The sequence below is a fragment of the Coenobita brevimanus genome, unplaced genomic scaffold (genome assembly GCF_032717465.1).
Source record: "Coenobita brevimanus isolate Jiangsu-jjx unplaced genomic scaffold, ASM3271746v2 jjx.HiC_scaffold_235, whole genome shotgun sequence".
Classification (NCBI taxonomy): Eukaryota; Metazoa; Arthropoda; class Malacostraca; order Decapoda; family Coenobitidae; genus Coenobita; species Coenobita brevimanus.
In genome coordinates this window covers 11,718-24,990 of record NW_027643270.1, presented here as the reverse complement: position 1 = coordinate 24,990, position 13,273 = coordinate 11,718, and the positions used below count along the sequence as shown (strand labels likewise).

General features: G+C 40.0%; 1 long non-coding RNA gene across 1 annotated transcript; it reads left to right on the top strand.

The window, feature by feature from the left end:
• The first annotated feature begins 9,967 nt into the window (after nucleotides 1-9,967).
• LOC145389817 (uncharacterized) lies at nucleotides 9,968-11,165 on the top strand. Its single transcript, XR_013895536.1, has 3 exons — nucleotides 9,968-10,071; nucleotides 10,280-10,370; nucleotides 11,149-11,165. It is a non-coding gene; the product is annotated as an uncharacterized LOC145389817 (long non-coding RNA).
• The last annotated feature ends 2,108 nt before the right edge of the window (nucleotides 11,166-13,273 follow it).

Here is a 13,273-nt window from a genome sequence, read left to right as displayed (position 1 = left end):
ATGTTGGAGTGGCCCTGGTGAGAGAGGATAGTGTTTGGAAACTCCCTGTACTGTTGTTTGCAGATGATACTGTGTTGTTGAGTGAAGACGAAGGGGAGCTGCAAGGCTTGGTGGATGAGTTTGAGAGAGTGTGTAAGAAACGGAACCTAAAGGTGAATGTAGGGAAGAGTAAAGTGATGGTCTTTGAGAGAGGCGAAGTTAGTGAATGTACAGCGAGGTTGGATGGTGAGGAATTGGAAAATATGAGTACGTTTAAGTATTTGGGTAGTGTGATGAGTAAGGATGGAGGTTTGGAGGGTGAAGTGCTTGAAAGGGTACAGCAGGGAAGAAAGGTTGCTGGTTCCCTGAAAGCAGTGATAAGAAACAGGGAAGTGAGCATGGAAGTGAAAAAGTGACTACATGACAGTATTGTGATACCAACTCTAACGTACGGAAGTGAAGCTTGGACATTGTTGGAAGGACACAAGTCAAGAGTGAGAGCAGTGGAAATGAGTTATTTAAGAGGAGCCTGTGGAGTCACGTGGAGAGACAGGCTGACGAATGAGGATATAAAGGAGCGTTGTGGTGTGGATGTGGATGTGATAGGAAGCGTTATGAGGAACACACTGAGGTGGTTTGGCCATGTGGAGAGGATGGAGGGTGAAAGACTGACGAAGAGAGTGTATGTGAGTGAGGTGGAGGGGGGAAGAGGGAGGGGAAGACCGAGGATGAGATGGAGGGAGGGGGTGGAGAGGTATATGTGTGAGGTGGGTGTGAGTTGGGAGCAGGGCAGTGATATGGCGGGGGACAGGTTGACTTGGAGGCGATTTGTTTGTGGCCACCCCAAACGGGATTGAGGCGTCTGCCAATATATATCGCTATATATATATATATATATATATATATATATATATATATATATATATATATATCTATAGATATATAAATATATATATATATATATTGTTACATAGCCTATGATTTCATCATCCTTTGTGTGATTTTTAACGCACAGTTGCTGCATGTTTGATCACGAGCGTGTTCTGCCTCATTCCCCCCCTTCTACCGTTATAGTAGAGTAAGTCGTTCTCTCTGTTATTCAGAGCGGGATTTTCAGCTTTTTGTCCCCATGGCTTCATTTGCGCGTCCTTCTTACAAGTTGTATCAAGCTTTCCTGGCCCCTTTATAATGAGCTCAGTCTCTGCATCATTGCCACTTCGATCTGCTCCTCATTTTGTTCACATCTCTGTCCTCCCCTGTACAGATATTATTATTGTGAGTGCTCAAGAAATCTCCAAACATCTAGCAGCTGTGTGTAATTTGAGTATCACTGTTGTTGCATTTTTTCTTGTATTGTGTAGCATATGGTTGATTCTTAGGCCTAGTGAGGTCTTTGTGATTAATGTAGAGTTTTATATCAGTCATTTTTGATAATATTTTGTATCTGTAATAATTTATCTGGCTTTCACTGAGTATTATCTGGTATCTCATTTTATCAGGGCTGACTTAGATGAATTTACTCTTGCTAATTTCGTGTTAATAGAGGCTATTGCAGTTAACCATATATTTAACCTGTTTATTTGCCATTACATTATCCTTATGAGTCCTGAATGTTTTGTTGTTAGTTTAAGCATTAAACTTTAACTTGTAATTTTACCTAACTCTTTTGTTTTGAACCTGGAACCTTACGGGACGGTAGTGATTTTTAGTATTCTCACTTAAAGTGTACGTTATCTTTCTCTGTTCCGTAACATAAATTTGGCGACCTCGCCAGGATTCAGGCAGACCATGAGTATCGCATGAAACAAGGTGGAACTGGATCATCTAGCTCTGGTGATTTTGATGTGGCTAAAAATGTTAAACTTGTCCCTCCTTTTAATGAATCTGATTTAACAAAGTATTTTCAGTTGTTTGAGAGGGTAGCTACAGGTTTTAGTTGGCCCAAGGAGTATTGGCCAGTACTCCTTCAAACTGTTCTCACCGGTAAAGCTCAAGTAACTTATGCATCTTTGCCTCTGGATCAGTCTGATAATTATGATGTAGTTAAGAGCTTGATTCTTAAGGCCTATGAGCTTGTTCCTGAAGCCTATAGAGTAAAATTTAGGACAACTTATAAGCAAGATAAGCAATCCCATGTTGAGTATGCAAAAATCAAAGAAGATCTGTTAGAGCAGTGGTTAAATTCTAAGAATGTGGATTCTCATTTTGGTAAATTTAAGCAGATGATTTTGCTGGAAGATTTCATCAGGTGTATTAGTAAAGATGTAAGCCTATATCTTGATGAGAAAAGAATAGATAATTTGTCTGATGCTGCAGTTTTAGCTGATGAGTATGTTCTCACTCACAAGAGATATTCTAGAGAAAAAGGGAAAGCTGAGAGTAAGTACGTTGCCTCTACTCAGAGTACAGGTAACTGGAAAGAGAATAAGGATGATGTTTCTCAGGAAGTAAATACCAGCTTCACCTCTAGATTTCAGAAAAGTAAATGTACTTATTGTAGTAAGCTTGGTCATACTACGGAGAGATGTTTCAGGAGACAGCGTGATGTGAACAAAAAGGAGTCTTTAAATATTCAGTCAATTGGTCTAGTGTCCACTCTTGAGAGTTCCCAGAATTCTTTAACCGAGTTAACTGAACCTGCTTTGAGGGGTAACTTAAATTCTCATGATGGAGCTCCTCTTTTGAGCAGTAACGTGGGTGACACTCTCAAGAGTTCATGTGCTAATTTCCTGTCTGATGGTTTTGTCAGTCCTCTGGACAGTAATGACAGGAAATCAGTTCAAATATATCGTGATACAGGTGCTTGCCAATCCATTATGCTGACCAGTGTTCTAGGCTCTAATGTTAATTCCTCTGATGAAACTGTAATCTTACAAGGTGTAGGGAATAATTACTTCTCTGTCCCTCTATGCAGAGTGAATTTAGAGTCTAGTTTTGTTAATGGTTCCGTTATGGTTGGGTTGGTTGAGACACTCCCAATGTCAGGTGTAACTTTCTTACTTGGAAATGATATTGGTGGAAGTCAAGTGTGTTCAGCTCCTCAGTTGTCTAGTGAGCCAGTGGCTGTGTCCCAGGATTGTGATGTCCCTGATGTGTTCCCTGCATGTGCTGTCACTAGGGCTAAGTCTAAAGTTACTGGTGACTTAGAGGATAATGATGATGATGATGTTATCCTAGCTGACACTTTTCTTGCTAATTTGGACCACTCACCAGATGAGGCAGTACCCCGTAGTGTTGATAATTTGTCTCGTCAAGAGTTGGTTGAGTTGCAGGTTGCTGACCCTGAGTTGAAAGGTCTAGCTAACTCTGCTTACAGTGAAGAAGAGTCAGCCGGTGCTTCTACTTGTTATTATGTAAAGTCAGGAGTACTTATGAGGAAGTGGAGACCCCCAACAGCATCAGCCGACTGTGAATGGGAGGTTGTACATCAAGTTGTCATCCCTCGTGTTTGTAGGCAGGATATCATTAGAGTGGCTCATGATTCCAGTTTGGCAGGACACCTTGGAGTGAGGAAGACTGTGGCACGCATTTTGAAACACTTCTACTGGCCAGGTATCTTCAGGGATGTTTCCTGGTATTGTAAGTCTTGTCACACCTGTCAAGTTGTGGGGAAGTGTAATCAGACTGAAAAGGTTGCACCTCTAGTTCCCATTCCTCCTTTTGAGGCGCCTTTCACCCGTGTGTTGGTGGATATTGTGGGCCCTCTTCCTAAGACTTCTTCAGGAATTTCTTATGTGTTGACCCCGATTGATATGGCTACTCGTTATCCTCAAGCCATTCCACTTAGAAACATCTCAGCAAAGAATGTGGTTAAGGAAATGCTAGGGTTCTTCACAAAGTTTGGTCTGCCCAAGGAGGTACAGTCAGACCGGGGAAGTAATTTCATGTCAAACGTTTTCAAGCAGTCTCTGAAAGAGTTGGGCATCACCCAGATCACGTCTTCAGCTTACCATCCCCAGAACCAAGGAGCGTTGGAGAGATATCATCAAACACTCAAATCGATGCTCAAGAAATACTGTTTGGAACATCAGAAAGACTGGGATAAAGGTCTTCCATTCGTTGTGTTTGCTGCAAGAGAATCTCCAAATGAATCACTGGGCTTCTCACGTTTTGAACTACTGTTTGGCCATGAAGTAAGAGGACCCCTTAAGTTATTCAAGGAATGCTGGCTGTCGGAGGAAGATGACGTCAACCTGCTGGAGTATGTGATGAAGTTGAAAGAACGGCTGTCCACTGCTTTACAGCTGGCGAGAGATAATTTAGGAGCTGCTCAGGAGAAGATGAAGACTTGGTATGACAAGAAGTCCAGGTTACGCCACTTTCAGCCAGGAGATCAGGTTTTGATTCTGCTACCAGTTCATGGGCAACCTCTTCAAGCCAAGTTTAGTGGCCCTTATTTCGTGGAGAAGAAACTCAGTGATGTCAGCTATGTCATCGCCACACCAGATCGTAGAAAGAGCAAGCAACTATGTCACATCAACATGCTAAAGTTATATCACAGGCGGGACGAAAATAATCCAGTCTGCACTGTAGCTGTTCCACCCGAGTCTGCAAGTGAAGTTCTCCCATGCAGCATGAGCCTGAGTGATAGTTTGGGGAAGAATCCTGATATCATGAATGATCTCCAGACTAAGCTTTCTCATCTACCTCCCAAGGAAAGGCAGGAGTTTTCGGCATTACTGCAGGAGTACCCGCAAGTGTTCCGTGCCACTCCAGGAAGAACCACTGTGTTGATGCATGATGTCGATGTTGGAGACACAAAGCCAATTAAATTGCCTCCCTACCGTGTGAACCCAGTGAAAGTTCCTCTCATCCAGAAGGAGCTTGGCTACCTGTTGGACCACAAGATGATTGAGCCCTGTCAGAGCGAGTGGAGTTCTCCTGTCACTCTGGTCCCTAAGCCAGGTGGGTCACAGCGGCTTTGCATTGACTACAAACGTGTTAATCAGATAACTAAAACAGACACTTACCCTCTCCCTCGTGTGGAAGATTGCATAGACAAGATTGGAAAGGCTAGGTACATAAGTAAGTTTGATTTGTTAAAGGGATACTGGCAAGTACCTATGACTGAACGTGCTAGGGAGATCTCATGTTTTGTAACACTAGGAAAGGCTTTTGCATGTTCTGTAATGCCATATACAGATTGTTTTAGAGTAATAAGAAATTTCCTTTGTAAATTTCTTTTTTCTTTGTGGGGAATATTTACATAGCCTATGATTTCATCATCCTTTGTGTGATTTTTAACGCACAGTTGCTGCATGTTTGATCACGAGCGTGTCCTGCCTCAGTCCCCCCCTTCTACCGTTATAGTAGAGTAAGTCGTTCTCTCTGTTATTCAGAGCGGGATTTTCAGCTTTTTGTCTCCATGGCTTCATTTGCGCGTCCTTCTTACAAGTTGTATCAAGCTCTCCTGGCCCCTATATAATGAGCTCAGTCTCTGCATCATTGCCACTTAGATCTGCTCCTCATTTTGTTCACATCTCTGTCCTCCCCTGTACAGATATTATTATTGTGAGTGCTCAAGAAATCTCCAAACATCTAGCAGCTGTGTGTAATTTGAGTATCACTGTTGTTGCATTTTTTCTTGTATTGTGTAGCATATGGTTGATTCTTAGGCCTAGTGAGGTCTTTGTGATTAATGTAGAGTTTTATATCAGTCATTTTTTATAATAGTTTGTATCTGTAATAATTTATCTGGCATTCACTGAGTATTATCTGGTATCTCATTTTATCAGGGCTGACTTAGATAAATTTACTCTTGCTAATTTCGTGTTAATAGAGGCTATTGCAGTTAACTATATATTTAATCTGTTTATTTGCCATTACATTATCCTTATGAGTCCTGAATGTTTTGTTGTTAGTTTAAGCATTAAACTTTAACTTGTAATTTTACCTAACTCTTTTGTTTTGAACCTGGAACCTTACGGGACGGTAGTGATTTTTAGTATTCTCACTTAAAGTGTACGTTATCTTTCTCTGTTCCGTAACAATATATATATATATATATATATATATATATATATATATATATATATATATATATATGTTTAAGGAAAATGATAATGAAAATGCATAATGGAATAAAATCCATTTTCCTGCGAATATCATGTCATGAAGCTTATCAGATACCCTGACGTATGTGTTGGTAACAATGCTTGGAAGATTAGGGAAGTCTGAGTTTCGTATGACAATTTTGTGGTTTTAGTTACATATGAATTTGGAAAAAAAAAAAAAAAATAACTTTCCTCATTCAGGAAATGTACATCATCACGGAATATATAAGGATGAACTTGCATAAACCACAGATTGATTTTGCTTTCTGGTTGTTGGTCAGGATATCACTTCACAAACTTATGTTCAACTCCTTCTCCTAACTGGGGTTTGCTTTTGCAGCATATAATAAAAATTTTCCCCTCTCTCCTGTTCTTTTTGAAAAAGGAATCTACGTTATTAAAGAGAAATTATGGTCATCATTTTTAATTTTCAAAGAACGGATAAAGAAAGAAGAGTGCAGTATTATGTCTGTTATTCCTTATGCAAAATTTATTCCTTGAGTTACAAGGAGGAGCTGATTTACAGTTTCATAATGTAACTGGCCCAAGGAGTGTTATGGTGGAAGTTTGTTTAAGAAATAGATGTGGTAGTGGTGGAGGCGTGCAATAACGATCGTAACATGTTTCGACAAGGGTGGAGGCATTACGTAGTGGTCGTGAAGTGTGGTGGTGACGGAGGTGTGCTGTTGTGGTCGTGACGTGTTGTCGTCGCGGAGGTGTGCGGTGGTGGTCGTGACGTGTTTCTGTGATGGTGGTGGTGTCATGATGTCGGCTTCTGCGTGGGTAATATGGCTCGGCCTGGAGGTCACCTGCCTCCTGGTCCGTGCCCGCCTACATCACATCACAGGTACGTAGATTCTGGTAAAGACAAAGTGCTAGGGAAAAGAAAAAGGACTTGTTTCGTTTTCATCTTGGCTACTACACAGCTACTCATAGTTAGAGTTTTCGAATTTACTGAGCTATAATATGAAACGAACATAAACTGTGCAACCTAACCTCGGAAATTAGGAATCACTGGTTGACTGATCATATTCTTTCCGTGCTTCTCGGTTTGTTGCTTGTGGTATAATATTTTGGCTACACGGACTTTTAAGTAGCAGAGAGAAAACATTGGTAGATGAAGGGTTGATTTTCGTGCATATTGCCAGACAAATACTCCAGCACTTGTACTAAAAACAGTATTGTACAAGTGTGCTTTTATTCACCCACGCGTTTTTCAGACACGACCAAAGCATCACTGGAGATCCGCATTGCACTGGATGACATGTTGGCCATGGAGCGGTGTTCTCACTTTTCTGCCCTACTGTTGACAGATGGCTGCCAATGGGCAATGTCCATGACGGAAGTAAGTATGTGCAACAGTAATAGAAAAACTGCTTAGAACTGCAATAGAAGAGCCTGAAAAGGTCAACCTAAACATTAGGTCAGTTGTTATCTCACTGTACGATACAAGTACACTAATTCACATTTTCGGCTTTAATTATTTCTGCTACTGAATGAACTAGGTAAGCCAAAGTCTGCCCAAAGTTAGAAAAATTGGAATATTTGTACCTAATATGTTAAATTTATCGTTCTCTTTTTCGTTATTGTTGCAGCAATTGTGAAGAATAGGAAAGATTTACCATTATGTGTTCCCTTTCAGGACCTAGCACGCTTAGATGCTCCTTGGGGAGTCGGAGTGTTTGAGGTGAAGACTAGTAAACAAAACACCAGCATGACATACGAACAGCTGTCACAGAGTTTAGCCACAGCTCGCCGGGTATGTGTCCACGGCATGTAGACGAATTAGGGTGAAGAAACTGGACTCTGGAGGCAATAATTCAGAATCTTTGGAAATATTCACGAATAAAAACACACAATTGATTAATATCATTCCCGTAGACGCTTTTCTGTTCCGTTTTGCCTGGTGTAGCTGGCATGAAACACAGAAAGACGCCATCAGGCTCAAGGAACCAGACATAAAACAGTTTTGTTCGTTAAGTATTCCTACGAGTTAGCACTGTGTAGTCGGAAGTATACTTGACCCACAACCGAGAGATCCCTATTTCATTTCCTGGACCACCGACGAGAACTTATGGCGAGGACACAACAGTGACTTAAGCAAAAGTCACGATTGTGTAGAATATTCGATAGGTGTAAATCGTAGTCAGTTGGAGTATAGGGTCCTTTCGTTGTCAGATGATTATGTTGGCACCATTAGTTTCGTAATAATATTCTTGTTGGCATTAGGTTCCTGATAATTACGTTGGCACGATTAGTTTTGTGATATTATTCTTGTTTGTACGGTTAGATTCGTAATATTTTTTATGATAGCACCATTAGCTTTGTTATATAAATTATATTGGCACAATTAGTTTCGTGATATTATATATACTGTCACCATTAGCTTCGTGATGTGTTGTGGTGCGTGACGGTGGTGGTAGTGAGCGATGACCTAGCCTTCCTCGCCGCCTTTGCTGATTCCTCCTTCAAGAGCCACCTCCTGCTGGTCCAAAAAACAAAGCTGCTCGTATTCACTCGCATCCCTCTCCTCCAGCTCCAGAACCTTCCTCACCTTCACAGGACTCTCTCACGAACCACTTCTCTTGTTGCTGTTGTGAACGATACATTGCCAGTTTTTAGGTAACGAGAATTATCCACATACAGTTGCGAACATAAATACTGATCCATTGTAAGTATCGAGGCTATAAACAATGAATTTTGAAACCCAGTGAAATGGTCGGAGTCTTTAATTTTTTCACATTATTATTTAATATCTTCATAAATAACTGACCATGCGATCCTATTTGTTGCAACCGTACAAGAACGCAAAGTAAACAGTCGATATTTCTGAGTGTTAATTAATGGACAGATTGCTTTTTCATCAACAGGACCAAAGTGGTCTCATGGCTGCCGTTCACTGACCCAGAATCTCGGCCATTACAATTGGCTTCATGGACTATCGATCAACGTCTAACTTTCACCCATCCACCAGATCTTTTCCCTCAGAAGTTCTTACGGTAAATTTTGTGTGTCTACAATGATCCTGTAAGATATTGCTAAAAAAAAAAAAAAGAGAGAAACTGAGCTGCATACACGAGAGATCTTGCATGGTAACATATTATTACTGCATTCCCGCAAATTACCGACTAGTATACTACGTAAGAGATGGTGCAAGATCTGATTCCTACAGGGAAAGAGACGAGAAAGATATAAAGAAATATTTGGAATGGATGAAAATACCAAAATGGGACGAAGATAACCATAATTCTTGTATCTGGACCTAAATGACACTGAGCCAACGTGAGCGACCTAAATGATCTGGTTGGACTATAGTGTGTTTGAATATACTGTAAAATAACTTTTTTTATTTTACCGTAATTATGATAATTTTTTTGTCTTATTGAAGCTTATTTCAGATAAGATAGTGGCAGAAAAAGACAAAACTACAGATTTATATCCTTCCCATAACACCTCTTCATGACTAGCATCATATTCGAGTGTTCATACGTTGTTTTAACTTAGCATTCAACATGGGCAGATGAGAGTTTTAGGACAAGTTAGAGTAAAAAAGTACAGACAGTAAGTTTTCTACTTGTATCTTAACAGCTTTCTTGAATTTTAATTGATTTATCTGAGCCTGAATCTGAACGATCTGCATGGCCTTAGGTTATGCCGACATTACGCAACAACATGGGCGATCACCGCGCTTGTTTTCTTTAACTGAAGAAAGCAAAACTGATATTGGAAAACAAAAGCTTATAATGTCCAGGTTCCGTTTTGTGCGTAATACATGAACATATATTCATACTGTCAGAGTGAAAAATGAATTGCCTGAGAGTATATATTAATCCAAGTGTCATTACTAGTCAGCACTATACCGTACACGATTTTGCCGCAGGTTCCCTCACCGGCCACACGTGTTAGTGACATCGGAGGAGTTAGCGGCACAGCTGGCATTTACAGTAGATGACCCTACGGCACCAGAGGGCAAACGACTCACCTTTGGGGGGGCAGCGGGGAACATAATGGAGATGCTGTCCACGATCATGAACTTCACGTGAGCTATTAATGCACATTTGCTTTAAAACACTGTATGTTTGACTGGAAATATTTGGGTTTGATAAAAAAAGCGTTGGTTGATTGCACAACTTGCCCTAAGCTAACAAAAATAAAATATGAATGTGAACGTACCCTCTCGACCTATTTCTTGCCATGGAAAACGTTACAATATCATCAAATGTGCTTAGATCACGTCCCTCTGACAGATACACGTACGTGAGATCCCCTGACAGGACTTGGGGCTTACTGCAAAGCGATGGGACTTGGACAGGCATGATGGGACTCATTACACGTGAGGTGAATTCTATAGTTCGTTTACCTCAACTTGGCTGGGATTTTCGTCTTTTTGTAGATTATTCTACGAAGCTCAATGGCAGAAAAAGAAAATTTTACCCCTTCCCTCCTTGTCATAAGACTGCTGTATCACGAACTTCCTTTTCTAATGCTAATCTGTTATGGCAGCAAATTTCTTATTATGGAATGGTAATTTTAGGCGTTAGAACAAGAGTATATATACTGTAGCATCTTTGCACAGAATACTCTTTGTTTTGGGGCACGTAGTAGCATCTCTTTCTCAGCTATACTGTATATTGTGCGCATTTCTTTTTAACATTTTTTTTTTTTTATTCTGCTAAGCCTTTTTATTTAGTTGTTGTCATTAACACCAGTTTCTGTTGGTCTTCTGTATCAGTGATTTCGTTATTTTTTTTTACAAGCAGCCGTATCTTAGGTAGAGTCAATGGTTTAATTATCCTCCTACAGCTTTTAGCATTGTACAGTAGTTGCATTTTCCCTTTCATAAAATTCAATCCTCATGTTTCGCACATATATTATCTGAACATACATTACTTTATTATTTATTTTTTCAAATATTTAGCTCGGGAACTACTTCTTTTGAAATAGCAAATCTTAATCAATGCAGTAAAAATATTCAGTAAAAAAAAAAAAAAGATTTGAGAACCTTATCACGAATTACTCATCATAGTATATTGTTGTAAAGATTAATCTTTTATGAAATATATCGCAACATACATTGTTCTACTGTTTTTCCTTATATTAAACAAAAACATTTCAGGAAGTGGAGTTTAGTCCGACGCCATTTTACACGGATATAACTAGAAGCCAATGGATAGACTACTCTCAGTTTGTGTTTATAGGACATTTTCAAATTCTCGCTGCCCGTGGTCGACCTGAGGTGGACCCCTGGGGCTTCCTGTTGCCTCTTAGACCAAAGGTTTGGGTGGCTGTGCTGACAGCACTGTTGGCAGTATGTGCTATGATGCTGCGTCTGTCTTTCTGCCTTCCCACTCATATGCAAGAACCACGCATGAAAGATACCAACACCTTCAACTGTGTGCGAGTTCTTTTGCAAGAAGGTAACTAGTGTTTGCCATGTTGTGGATTATTATGAGTAATTTTAGACTAAATTTGGAGGGACTCTGAGAGATTAAATTATGTGGGAACGGCTGAGTTAACGTAGGCAGCATCCAGGCTTAGTAACTTCCGAACTAGTCAATTTTTTTCTGTGAGAATTCTAAAAGAACCAGTTATTTCGCCCACGTAGTTTCACTATACTCAACCATTGTCTTGTGTTAGATGATGCTTAAATTCATCTCACTAATATCAGGTCACTTTAACCATTACATTTATTCTATCATAGCTACGAGAAACACACCATCAAATAATCTCGTGATCCATATCTTTTGCTTGACTGAAGTTTGTCTTTCAGATATAAAGATAACTAAGAGTCGATGGTGGTGGGAGCGTGTGATGCTGGGGGTGTGGATGCTGATGATGATGGTGCTGACACAGAGCTACGTCGGCAACCTCATGTCCCTCCTGGCAGTCAGATACATAGACCAACCTTATCAGAGACTTGAGGACGTCCTTGACAATTCTGATGTGGGGATAATTATTATTGCTCCAGACACTTTTATTATTAAGTATATTGAAGTGAGTGTTTGTTTCTTCAGCGTAATAAAGAATTAAGAGTATCTAATTGGTTGTCCATAATGCGATACCTTAACTGATATGCTGTTAGTTAATTGCGGCGTCAAAAAATCATAAGCATACCAATTTTGCCTGAATGATGGTTAAACTATTGATGAAGTTTTCATATCTACGATAAATAACCAAGATTTTCTTCCAGACATTTACAAGTCCTTTTTTTTTTTTGGGGGGGTCGAATTACTAAAAACTGGTGTTTCCAAATCCCACAAACCTATACCGTAAAGTTGACAATTTTCGATAGCCTTATTCTTTTCAGACTACCACGTCAGGTCCACTTCATGAACTGGGGAAACTGATGGGTACTAAACGGCTCGTCTACAACTTGTACACCGAATTAGCCAAGAATATGGAGACGGTCGTGCGGGCTGGCACTCATGTCATCTTTGACATGGATATCAACTATTTCAACTTGCTGCCCAAAAGCTTTTCTCTCACAGGTTGTAATATAATTGCTGAAGTTACTGAATTTATGTATGTTTAATATATTTTTAGTTATCTATATATTATAGTGTATCAATGTATCATAGTTGTAACAAGCCAACAACATATTAATTGCTGTCATTCTAAAATAGCATGAACACACACACACACACACACACACACACACACACACACACACACACACACACACACACACACCCAAAAACACACACACACACACACACACACACACACACACACACACACACACACACATGCATACACACACACACACACACACACACACACACACACACACACACACACACACACACACACACACACACATACACACACACACACACACACACACACACACACACACACACACACACACACACACACACACACACACACACACACACACACACACACACACACACACACACACACACACACACATAAGCTGGTGCTGAACTGGTCATGTTTCGTTTGTCATAAAATATTAACCGGCTTTTACTATGACTTTACTAAGTAAATTGGATCATAAAGGAAAATACTCACTACGGATTGAATGTTTCACGAGGGGAAGTTTTGAAAACTCCATCTCCCTTTCCAGTCGTCTGTCATCAGTCAAAATAAATTAAATCTTATCATGGCTACTGCACCTGACAAACTGGTTAATTAATGGAATATGTAGAGGGAGAAAATAAAACAGTTTGCCTCTAATTGGTGCTTTTATTTTAATAAACTATATGAGCGGTGTTGGA